The sequence below is a fragment of the Carlito syrichta genome, unplaced genomic scaffold, assembly GCF_000164805.1.
Source record: "Carlito syrichta isolate Samal-C Ts95f unplaced genomic scaffold, Tarsius_syrichta-2.0.1 Scaffold298871, whole genome shotgun sequence".
In the NCBI taxonomy this organism is placed as follows: domain Eukaryota; kingdom Metazoa; phylum Chordata; class Mammalia; order Primates; family Tarsiidae; genus Carlito; species Carlito syrichta.
In genome coordinates, this window is record NW_007242967.1 from 523938 (window position 1) to 536887 (window position 12950).

General features: G+C 41.0%; 1 protein-coding gene across 3 annotated transcripts in view; it reads right to left on the reverse strand.

The window, feature by feature from the left end:
* AGAP1 (ArfGAP with GTPase domain, ankyrin repeat and PH domain 1) overlaps positions 1-12950 on the reverse strand; it is a 423994-nt gene that overhangs the window by 181330 nt on the left and 229714 nt on the right. The gene's annotated exons all lie outside the window — the stretch shown is intronic.

The window sequence follows — 12950 nt, forward strand, 5'->3', positions numbered from 1 at the left end:
GTCATGCCACTGTATCAATGAAACTGAAAATGATCACCAACTGGGAGTCGACTGGTGCCAGAGGACCATTTTCATGATGAAGTTATGCTTTATGATCAACACAAATCAAGGTCTCTAGACACAACATGAAGGAAACAGACTCTTAAACCAGGTAAGTTTACTCTTAACCTTGAAAAGACTAAGAGAGGAAATATAACCTTAGCGACTTCATAGCACACATGGGCTGTGATGAAAAATGATTCCATTGTATACTTAATGATTTGAATCAGTTGCTTAACATCAAAATGAATTATTATCTGGCCACACCAATTTTAGACTCAAAAACATAATTAAGGGCCTTTCTCTAAAGCTCAATCAGACCTTGCTGCCAGTGAGTGAATCAGTTTGTTAGACCTATATATAGATCTTCAGAGGTATTAGAGATTTTTAAAAAACTTTCTTCCAATTGTCTTAGTTCCGAACCAATTAAGTTCCAAACTGTTTCAATAGAAGTTTTTCATGGTACAAGATTTTAAATACGCAGCCCATATTAGTAGTTCCTAAATCTGGCCAATTACCAGAATTTCCCGTGGAGCTTTTTAAAAATAGAGGCTTCAAAAAATACAGATTTTGATTCAGACGCTCTGGGGATGGGGCTTTGGCAGAATATGCATTTTCAAAAGCACTCCAGTGCTTTGGATGAGCAGCCAGAGATAGGAACCAGGGCTCCCCTCAAACAAGCGACCCCATTGTAGTCCCGTGCAGCACTGGGAAGTCACAAAATCATTTCCTGAAGCGCAGTCTGTGTGCAGTACAACAAATAAGCGATTAACAAAAATGAAGGGTTTAGCTTTTAAAAATATATTTCTACCTTTAAAAAAATGTGTATTTTATGCTGTTGTCTGAACTGAGTACATTTTGAATGTCATATGGGAAATCCATTCATAGGCAGGTCTTGCTGATTCCAGAAAAAAGTCAAAAGTGACACCCAGGAAAGGGAAGAACTCAAGGGCCACAGATCTTCCTACTCCAAATGCGGTCCTTGGACGAAAAGCAGCAGCATCACATGGGTAAATATTAGCAACACAGACTCCCAGGTCCCAACCAGCACATCTTAATAAGATTCCCAAGTGATCTGTGTACACATTCAAATTCGAAAGGATATGTTATGGAGCTCAGATTAAAAAAAAAAAAAAAAAAAAAAAAAGAACCATGCCAGAAAATACTAATGTGAAACAAAAACTACCATAAAAACTCTCCACTTCCACAGACCATTGCTGTGCAAGGTGCTCAGTTGTGGGGAGCCTAGGGCTGCAGGTCAGAAGCCTTGGAGCTTGGCTTTCCTGTTCAGGTGGAGGGTTTTGAGGCAGTTTTCTCATTCCCCATCTCTCAGCCCTTGCCAGGTCTGAGATTCTTGGGCGTGCTGATATCCTATAAACACACAATGCCAATGAGTGTTTCACTTCCTGAATGACAATGCCGTGCCAATGCTCCAACCTCTGCTCCTATGCCCAGTCTCCCAGCAGCCCGGGGAGGAGGGTCAAGTATACAGCATCTCAGAAAGGTAGAGGAGCAGCCTGGTGAGGTGGGACCAAGAGGAGCACTACACAATCCTCCCAAGATTCTCCATGTGCCACCACTGAGGCCACCCAGTGGATATCCTCTGGATATGGTGTGCCTTGACAGATCCCTATCATAACAGGGCATTCAGACCCCATAGCGGGAAGCATCCCAGTAGAGCGAATGACACGCTCTCATCTGCAGGGGTGTGGCTGGGTCTCTTTCTGCAACCTGTGCCAGCTATGCTCCTGCTACATCCCCTTCTCTGCCCTGCTCTCCTTTTGAGAGGGCACCTGTATGAGCTGCATCCGTCAGTTCCAGAACCTTTAGTCTTTTTGCTAGGCTGAACCAATGGGAAACACAGCAGGAATACAAAGGATGGAGGAGAGGCTGTGCGTGGTGGCTCATGTCTGTAATCCCAGCACTTTGAGAGGCCGAGGGGAGAAATGCTTATGCCGAGGAGTTCAAGACCAGCCTGGGCAACACAGTGAGACCGCATCTCTACAAAAAAATTAAAAAATTAGCCAGGTGTAGTGGCACATGCCTGTAGTTCCAGCTACTCAAGTGGCCGAGGAGGGAGGATTGCCTAAGTCCAGGAGATCGAGACTGTGGTGAGCCATGATTCTGCCACTGCATTCCAGCCTGGGAGAAAGAGTGAGCTACTGATTGAAGGGGGGAGAAAAAAGAGGAAAGAAAATGAGATAAGAGTGTTTATTCCTGGGCTCTCTCCCCAAGCAGCTGCCTTTCTCAGGGAAACCTGCTCTTTCCTTGGCCCTTGGGGCCCATGGGTGGTCCCAGTGCCATTTCTGCCAGCCCTGGTGCCTGCACTGTACTCTATGCTTCTTTTCCCTGTGGAGATTCTGACCCCACACATTAACCAACTGAAGCTGCATTTGGGGAAGAAGTGCCTCCCAAGAGTGGGTCCTGGTGCTCCCTTGACCCGGTCCTGGTTTCATCACGAGATTTCTAAGCAGACAAGGCTTCAGGACATTGCTAACAGGGAAGAGGAATCAAAGAAGGTGGGAAAATAGTAAAAAAGAGCATTGAGTAGATACGTGCAAGTAGGGGTGAGATACCTTCTCTGCTGTGACCCTGACAACTACCCTGGGCACTTCTGAGCCCATCCTGCCTGCAGGGACACGTACCATGTGGTTCAAATGTCAAGGACACGATTCTCTCCTCACTATAATGTCCATTAGGACCCCTACTAGTCATTATCAAGAATCTATCTACAGGCTCCATTTTATGCCAGCTTTAGGCACATAAGGTCCAAACACCTGAAAAAGAAAAAAATAATTTCACTCTGTCCATCCATTTTTGGGTTGATGATGATAACATGGCACAAATGCTCGTGGTGCGGCCTCCTTTGCTCACTCTCCCTTGAGAGTGATTTTCTGAGGACAACTAGTCTAAAAACCTTCCAAAACAATTTCCTTTAAAAGACAGAAGAAATTGTTTGAGTATATCTACCACTGACTACTTAACCCAGACTGGGTTAAGCTTACAGATACATCTTTGCTTAGTTGACAATAAATTTTTTTCCAAGTAGGATTAAATTGGGAGATTTCATCTTAAAATCTGTGGTTTCTGGCATTGCTTGGAAAATGAGAGCATTTATCTAGCAGTCGTGGGCCTGTGTTTGTGCTCGGAAACAATAAGCTGACAATGTCTCTCTCAGAATCTATCTGTAGGATCTGAATAGACTCTACTGTTGCCAGAACTCACACCTACCTTACTCCACCATCCCAGCACCCCTAACCACACCCTCACCATCCTTCCCCACCTCCCCACTCCCTCTCAGCAACCTGCCCACTTTGCTCCTGTCCTGCCTGATCTTTGGTTACTTTGAATTACAAAACCTTCCAAAAATATGCATAGGAAGATTTTCATTTCAGAAAGAAAACATTTCAGATTTTCTCTTAAGGAAATAAATCTCTTTTTATATATAGTCTATTTAATATCAGTTAAATTCCTTTTTGGAAAAATCAACTGTGACATAAGGAAACAAAAGTATTTTCTGTGATGATACGGAAATATATTTGTTTAACTGAAAACAAACACAAAAATTATGGAAGGTAAGAAATATTGTTTCTGTCCTAAAAATGTATTTAGGGATCCACGAACTGGTACTTGCCTTTAAATGCAGATGCATGCAGACATCTGTTTTAACTTTGAGGCAAATCAGTGGTCCACAGACTGAGCTGAGACACTGCAGAAGCCGCTGTGCTGGCTTAACGGGTCCCCAAGTGTGAGTGGTCCCAGGTCAGTGGTCACACTGTGAGGCATTTCTACTTATTTTCAATAAATCCATCAAAGAAATGAACAACTCCCAAATGTTTAGTAAATATTTTTAACAACTGTACACATTACAAATCTAATTACAGACCATAATTTTCTTTTTAAAATGATTCCCTCCTCTTCAATAGATCATAATTTCTAAAGCTTATTTTCATACACACACATGCATACACATAGTCTAATATGAAGCCTCATTTCTGTTTCTGAATGAATATCATTAATTGACCAGGTAATATTGTCCCTGTGTCTAGTTTTTTTCTACGTATATATCTAGCAATTCCTGCCCCATGTGTTACCACACAGGGAGTTTTCAACACTTTTTTGAAAACACCTTTAAGCATAAAAGAGAGATGCTGTGTTTAAAAATCACTTGATTCTCTCTCAAAGTACTCAAGGGTACAGTTTTCACTGAATGGTAATTCATTTCATGTTAACAAGTTATTAATTAAGGCTGAGAATCTGAAGTTCTCATTTGTGAAAGAAGCCAATGACTATCTGATTGCCTGAGACGTAGGGATCTTGACATCAAGACCAGCTAAGACACAAGTGCACCTAAACACTGCTCTAAACAAAGTCAAGGTCAGCCCCAAGTGCACCAGAACATTGATACCTAGCCTCAGCTCAAAGCAGCCCAACCTGGGCGGAGGTCTCTGTGGCTGGTAATCAGGTTGAAGGGCTGAGGACCTAAAACCCACCTGGCTACCAACAGTCAAAGACACTGAGCTCTGGTGCTACTATAATGACTAGTTAAATTCTTACACCTATACCTGATAGCTAAAAGGGTGATTTTAAGAAAAGACCTGACCTCTTGCTGTCTGGAATTACAAGTACAAGAAAGCTAGCAGGATTGGAGCTACAGACCAGAAATGCCACAAGGATTGCAAGGTGCATGGGGTCTTAGAGGAGCCATGCCCCAACACATGGCCCTTGCAATGGCTTGGAGACAAAGTCTCTTGATTCTGTCCCCATCAAGGGACCGTCTAAACACATTGTGCTTTGCTACAGAATTTCACTCGTATGTCTGAGGAAGAAGACATGAAGTTGAGGTCTTTTAGGTATGGAGGAACACTGTTGGGAATGATTTCCTTTGCAGGAATGCCTGAATTTCCCGAGAGGGAAGAGTCTACAAACAAAATTAGAATTTTCTCTCTCTTGGTTCTAGCTCATCAACCTCTAGTCAGGGTCAACTGACAAGTGGCCTGGAAAAAACTCCCCAAAACACAAAAACCTCACTCACTGAAGCAAGGAGACACTCACACTGAGCAAGGAGTACAAGGCTGTGGCCTCCTTGACGGTGGGACCCTCCCTTCCTCCCCTGTCCCTCTCTTCCACTCTTCCTATGGGCTACCAGCATAACCCTCCTCTCTACTGCTGACAGACAGCTGTCCACAGGTCTGTGTATCTGCACTTCTTGCAAGTGTAGACACTGGTACTCTTTGCCCTGTGCTATCTTGCCAGAGATGTCTACTGAATAGACCTGGATGGTAGGAACAGTGTCTTCCTCCAGAGAAGGACAGATTTGTCAGTTATCTGGGATAATAAAGACAATGTCACTTTCCATGGCAAAGTTTGGGCAGGCTTACATGTCTTATTAAATGCCAGGGTTTCTAAGCTTGGGGTTCCCCTCCTACAATGTAAGCTACTGTGTATGTTGATGTCACCCCGGGGGAATTGGGGCTTGGGGAGCCAGTGCATGACACTGCTGCTACTCTGGCTACTGCTGTTTTGTGAGTAAGAAACTGTGATTCATCTTGACCCAGGAGTCTCATGGATTATAAACCTGTTAGCTTACAGGTGGGGGAAAATCAGACCCTGCACACAGTACTTTGCCACCAACTCTAACTGCCCTTGTAGAGTACCTTGCCGCATTGCACCGGGCCCCTACTGTGCTGGGCAGAATAGGAAGCCTATGATCTAGTCTAGTAGAAGGTAAAAGACAAGTCTACATGTGGCCAACATGCAAGACAGAGTAACACAAGAGGCGTAAGAAAGTATGAGGGGCAGGGAGCTCACCCCTCTGGTACAGCAGGGACTCCAGGGGACATTGCAGGTTTATTTCAGACTTTGGAATTAGATATATCTAAAGAATAGATAGAAAGAGGAGATACTACCTAATACTATCCCAGAACAACCTCAACTGCTCTTCTAATTGACTCACTGGATGCAAATCTCTCATAAAACATTTCAAGTCCAGTTCATTTTTTTTCTCCCTCAAGACTCCTCTTCTCCCTTCACATCTTCCAGATTAAAATTATGCAGATATGTATAAATATGCCCACCAAAAAGCATGCACTAGAATATTCACAACAGCATTATTCATTATAGTCCCATATTGGAGATGATTGAAAGATACATCACAGTACAATGGAACATTACACACCAATAAGAATGAATAACACTATTGACACAGGTCACAACAGGGATGAACATCACAAACGGAACACAGAGAGTACCAACTGTTAGGATCCCACTTGAGAAAAGGCAAAATTCATCTATGGCATGAGAAATCAGGTGGTGATCACTCTTGTGTGTGGGTTGGGGGTGGTAGTGAGCAGTGACAGGAAGGGGTCCACAGGGGATTCCTGAGGGGCTGTCTACCCGTTCCTTCTTGGTCTGAGAGCTGGCCACCTGTACACTTAGCTGTAACTTGAAATGTTGTACTTTTTATGTGTATCTCATACCAATAAAATTTATCCCCATAAAGCAAAAAAATATCATTTGAATGATTTTGACTGAGAGGTCAGGTCAGGAAGTTTAAGGGGCTAGTTTCACCAGCAATAGGTCCTTAAAGAATGGAAAGAGTGGTCCAGCCCTAAACAGTACAGGATGCTGGTTTCCACAGGAAGGCAGTCACAAAAGGACCGATTTAGGATTTGTCTTGGTATTTTCCCTCAAATATGATCTGCATTACCATAAGATGCACGGCTGACTACCTGGCCCATTTGGAACTCAGAAAGAGTGTTTCCTCAAATACCACCTCTATGGATCAGCTGGCGCTCGCCCTGATTAGCAGGGGGTGACTGCATTACCATGCTAATCCGTGTCCTCCCAGCACCACTTCCTTGATATGGATATGTGTATGTGCTTACTGGGCCGCCTTGATTAGTGCAAGCTTCCATGTGTCAAAAGCACCAGATTTTTTCCAAAGAATAATTTTAGCTTTACTTATATCCCTAAAGTGTAAGAGTTGATTTGAAAAGGTACTTACCTCCACCATATGCTATTTTTCTTTAAACAATTTGCATTTCAAAGTGAATATGGCATTTATATCTGAATGAATATCAGTATGTTGCCTGAACTGATCTCAAATAAGCATGAGAAAGATGCTGGTTTTCTATTGAACAAGAATGTTTTCATCCACCAAGTGACATCAAAGACAGAATTCCTCTTTTAAGCAATAGGCTTATTACATTAAAAATAGCCTGTTCTGATTTTTAAAAATATACTCTGAAGAGACGGCTTTTCATTGCATTCAAATAAAGATTCATCAACAAGCATTTCCTTTAGAATATAAAATTTTGTTCACTATACCTTCCAATTTTGGTCTATCTTCACAAACAAGACTTAACTTTATCAAAGGGTTTAACTAGGAAAATGACAGCTGTATTTGACTTACTGGTTAAATAAATCTGAAAAGAGCAGCAACTATTGGTGATAGGTGACAATGAATTTCCATATGCATACAGAGAGGGGGAGAAACCCAGAAAGGATTCTATGAGCAGATGAGTGTAAAACAGACATGTATTCCCATTGCAGAATTGTTATAACTTAAAAAAAACCCTGTAATTACAGGACTATGACTGATAGAACACACCCTTCCTCTCCAGAGGCCTCACCCTTAGAAATATTCAGAAACTGCTTTTTTAGGTCCAGTCTCATTCATATATAGCTTCAAATGTTACAAAAACTCAGCATGAGCAGTTTACCTTGCAAACCTACAGCCACATCGCACCTGTTCTGAGCATGTGTGGAAAACCAGGTACCCCAGAATCACAACTGGACAGTGAAGGCGATACTAATAGTCACATCACTTCAAACTAGGCCTTTGCCATCTGTGCTGTCCTCTAATTATAAACTCAAAAAGAATATAATTCACAATACTATCATAAAAAGTGAGATACAAATGATTTAAGGCCTGTGAGTAGGACCCATTTGCTTCCATATTTGCATTGGAAATCTGCCCTCCTTTTGGCAACCAGAATTTCAGGTTCAGAGGATTTTTTTCAGAGGAGACATTTGGTATCTTTCCTTAAATACGCAGGCATCCAGGACTCTGCATCCTGGGATAGTTGTTTTGTAAAAAAGTATAATTCAACACATCTACGATTAAAATACAAGTTTGATGTTTCTTATACTACACAATTTTTTTTGGGGGGGGTTATATATTTTCCACATTATGTTTACCAGAGAAAAAAGTGCTTATACAGCTCATGGTTATTTCCTAAAATGTGGAAGTAGCTAATTTCATTCTGATTTTTCCCTGTTCTAATTATAAAGTCAAGGGAAAAAGAACAAGAGGCTATTTTGCTGCATAAATTTCTTAAAACTTACTTTGCAAAATTATACTGATATTCAAATAATGTAAATTAGGTCTACCAAAATCCCATCTGACAGATCAACTCTTTATTAAACATATACATAATTTATTTGTAGTTATGACCACAAATATATGTAATTTTATACTTCTTTAATATGACTTCTTAACTATTTTCCATGTTGTTATATAATCTTCACAATAATTTTAGATATGTAACATATTATTGATTTAAATGTGGGTAATCTGTACTACTATATTCCTACTTCTGGATAGTTTTGATTGTTTCCAATTTCTCATTATAAACAACACTGCAAAGGACATCTTCTACTTTTAGATTTTCCTTAGGATGAATTCCCCAGAGATATTATTGGAACAAACAGCATAATATATTTTTGATTAACGACAAATGTTGCTAATTAATTTTTGTAATAACCTGTGGCTAGGAGCCTGACCATCTTTTAAAACAATTGAATCCATAATTTGTAAAATGGATAATAATAATAATAATAATGAAGAAATGGTGATAATGATGATGATAATATATGCCCCATGTGGTTAATATAATCAGCAAATTATGTAAAGTACTCAGTAAACTGCAAAGCCTCTGCAAATATCAGTTATTATTAATCTCATCAGCAGTGGGTTTTCCTTTTCTCTACAGTTTATTTTTTTAGCAAAAGCTTAGAATGGTAATATTGCTAATTTTGTTTGTCTTTAAAAATCTAAAAAGTCTGAACATTTTCCCTCTGTTTCTCTTGTAATGGGGTCTCTTCATGTGTAAATTGTTCCCGTCATTTGCCTCACATCTGTTTGTTTTGGTGTTGTAGTTGGCATCACTTTGCATGAGCTCACTCATTTGCTCAGTGAATGTTTACTGAACACTCAGTATCAACTAGCGAAGTGCTTAGCGCTAGGGACAACTCAATGACACTCTTACTATTCCCCAGTCTTCCAAATTTCCAAAGGTCTGATGATCAGTTACGCCAGTGTTGTCAGAGGTACAGTTTATAAAAGGAAAGCAGAAGAGAAAAAAAAGGAAACCATGCACACATGGTGGATGAAGCCCATTACCTGATAGTAGGTGATGGTGAGGAGAGAGTCAGAATCGCTGCTTACATTCCATCGCTGGATTTCTCTCTGGGATAGATACACTGTGGTATCAGGTACAATTGAAGACAAAATATCTAGCATGTCAGAAGGTAAATTCTCATTTAAGTGAATATATTTAGAAGAAAGTTTAAATATTTATTCTAAAGCCAAAGTCTGCTTTTTCCAGCCATACCACGGAACACTGAACAGAAGAAAGAACGTATAGAGTGTAGGCCCAGTTCAGTGACAAATGTAATTACTACAATGCATCCCTCCTCAAAATTCAAAGTTCTGGGGTTAAGCAGTTTATGGTCACTTCTTAAAATGTGAAAATTGTTTGTTTTATTCTGATTTTTGCAAAATGATACGTACCCTCCTCATCTTCCCATTTTGATCTGCTTAAGTTACACTTGCTGTTACAGATTCTGAAGGTGTTTATGGAAAAAGTCATCATAATGCTTGTTTGGCTGCAATCTGCTTCCCGGTATGAGCTATATGGACAAGCTGATGTGCAATACAGTGACAACGAAGTATGGAAATGGAGAACAAAGAATTTTTGTTTGTTCAGTCTCTTCATCTGCCATGCATAATGGTTCCATCTTTAAAATATTCTTCCTTCTTTATATAATGGATGCTTTTTTACACAAAATTCATTCTGCTTTACTACACTGGTTTTTTTTTGGGGGGGTGGCAGCATTCTCTGGTTGTCACTGAATTTTATCATCCCGTTCAGGGAGTAGAGGGTCACATGGCTCCACCCTGAGAAGGGCTTCCTTTGGCTTCTTTCTCTCCCTTCCAGTTCTTATAAAATTATTTCTCACAACCAAAGAAAGCAATGGGATAGAGAACACAGGGCACTAAAAACACCTCTACTCAGGAGTCCAACGACGTGAGATAGGTTACTTGCTTGATGGTCAGGATGTTTCTGTGTTTTACTACAAACGTTCTCTGTATGAGAACGAAAACAACGGGCCACAAGATGACATGATTATTTTGAAACATTCTCCGCTGCCAAAGAGGGAAACAGATCGTAGGAAGTAGGCAAACCATGGACTCAACTCTAGTCCAGCAGGGCAGAACCCTTTCCCAAGGCCTAGTTTCCAACTACCACGAAAGGTGGGCAACCAGCAGCTCCCTTACAGGGGCTGCGGGGACTGTTTGCTAAGATCGTTCTAGTAACCTTTCTTATAGCTGACTCTGCTGACCATGCCATTGGTCAAAAGCATCGTTTCAAGCTGAAACACTGTTCTTCACCTAACACACACATTTTTGAAAGGAAAAAAATGTTTCTAAAGTAACTTTTATTTACTCATAGGTACATCTGTGACCACCTGGATATACAGCTCAGTGTTCCTACCATTTCTCTATGTCTTTAACTGAAATCATCAAGAATCAAGTTGCTTTTGTCAGTTCTTACATAAAAGAGCACTCCATTCAGAGTTCAAATAATCCAAGAAGGTTTCCTTAGTTTGGAAGTATGATTCTCATTTATTTTTGAACTGTACCAAATGATCTTGACCACAGAAGTTTGCCACAAAGAAGCTGTTATCTAAAAGAAACCAACTAATCTCATCCTCAATTTTATCATTTACATTTCGCATAAAGTACTCAGTAATATTTACTTACTGAAAAAAATAATTGCTAGGTCACAAAACTAAGAGAGGATAACAAAAAAAGAGAAATAATGGCCTATGCCTCAAAGAATTTACAGTTTAATGATGGAAATAATATAAGAATAATTTGCCTAAACTTCAGTGGGAGAAAAGTATAAACAAAAACCAATAGTAAGAATACATTACTCATAAAAGCTGAAGATGCCACAACTCCTAAAAAGAATAAAACATTAGCTTTAGTGTCTTTTATTTTCAGGTTTAGCCAACCTCCTGAAATTTTAGTCAAAGAGAAGTCTCACAAAACATTAACTCCCCCCACCCCCGCAAAAAATAAAATATAGGCATCAACACCGATTCCAATAAATGTGGCTTATGAGAACAGATATCACATGATACTGATTTGGGGTTTTGTTTTTTTTTCCAGAAAAACAATTCTCAGTCAATAAGGCTTCCATTTGCAAGTGTTCTACAAAGTTGCTAGAAGAGTATTTAGCAGAAGCAAACAATTTATATATCAGAGGATTACATGCTGTAGCCAAAGTCCAAAGTACAAGAAATTCCTTGGTGAACACGGCCGACACGGGTGGAAAGCGGGGCTCATGTTGCACCAAGCCTCTGGCCCCGCCCCACACAGGCAGGGGACACGTGTGGATCAGCACTGCTCAGCCAGGGCAAGGGAACAGACTCCAGTTATTAAAGCGCTTTCTAGACCATTTGAAACTAAACAAAGAAAAACTTTGTTTCCATGAGACAACAACGGGTCTAGTTTTGATGTCGCCTTATTTTTTTTTAATAGCTATTACCACTGTAACAGCAGCTTCGCGACTCTGCGTCTGCAGTGTGAGCAGTTTTGATAAACAGCCTCTGCGGGCCACACAACGGGGATAATGTATCCTTAAGTACCGCCAATGAGCTGCCATTCTGCACAGCCAATTACTTCTGTGCGTCTGTCACTCAAAGGAAAAATGACTGAGCCCATTAGATCAAACCTTTGTCACTGTTCCTAATGCACTCTTAGGCCTCATTAATCTCCGGGAGCAGCAACAGAGCCGCCGGTGCCTCATTGCCTCCCCCGAACAGGCCCACGTGAAGCCTCTCATCTCTCCCCCAAGTGCACCGCGTTAATCAAGCTCTCCTTATTACCCCGGTCCCTGTCACGGCGGAGAGCGCTCCCTCTTAAATGCTCTCATTATGACCCATCTTTAGAGCCGGCTAAGTGGAAAAAAAGAGAGAGGGAGAGAGGGAGAAAGAGGACGAGAGAGAAAGAGGAGAGGAAAAAGCAAGTCCGATCACATTAATATTCATGACAATAATTAGTATTCTAGGTCACTGAATATTCATGCTATTAGTTTGGTTTTTTATGGGTTTGCTGGATGTCCTGATTGCTGAAGTGTGGAGAAAACAGCATGGTTGAGACTTTAGATGTCAACGGCAGTTCAATACTCAAAACACATTTGCAGTCCCCGCCCTCCCCCACCTCCTCTGGAAAATCAGCTTCAACCCTCCTGACGGCTTTAATATTTTGAAACCACCGGGGGCCTAACGTGGGGGAAGGGGGGGGGGGCGATGTGGAAAGGCTTCTTTTTACAAAGGTCTAAGCATCAATCTGGTTAGGATAAAAACATATCCATAGTTGCAAAACCCCAACAAAGACAACTTTAGAGACAAGAAGATATCTGTCATCCTAGAACAAAAATGTCACAACCAGGAGTTACAGAATAAAGTGACCACAGGACACAGAACTAGAGCAGGTAGCTCCATGGAGAGCCATGGAAGTCCCAAAGAGCATTTCTTCTTTCTGCCCCCGCATATGTCACTGCCATGACAGTGGGATGCTGTTTTGTTGGGGATTGCGAAGTCTAAGCCATATGCTC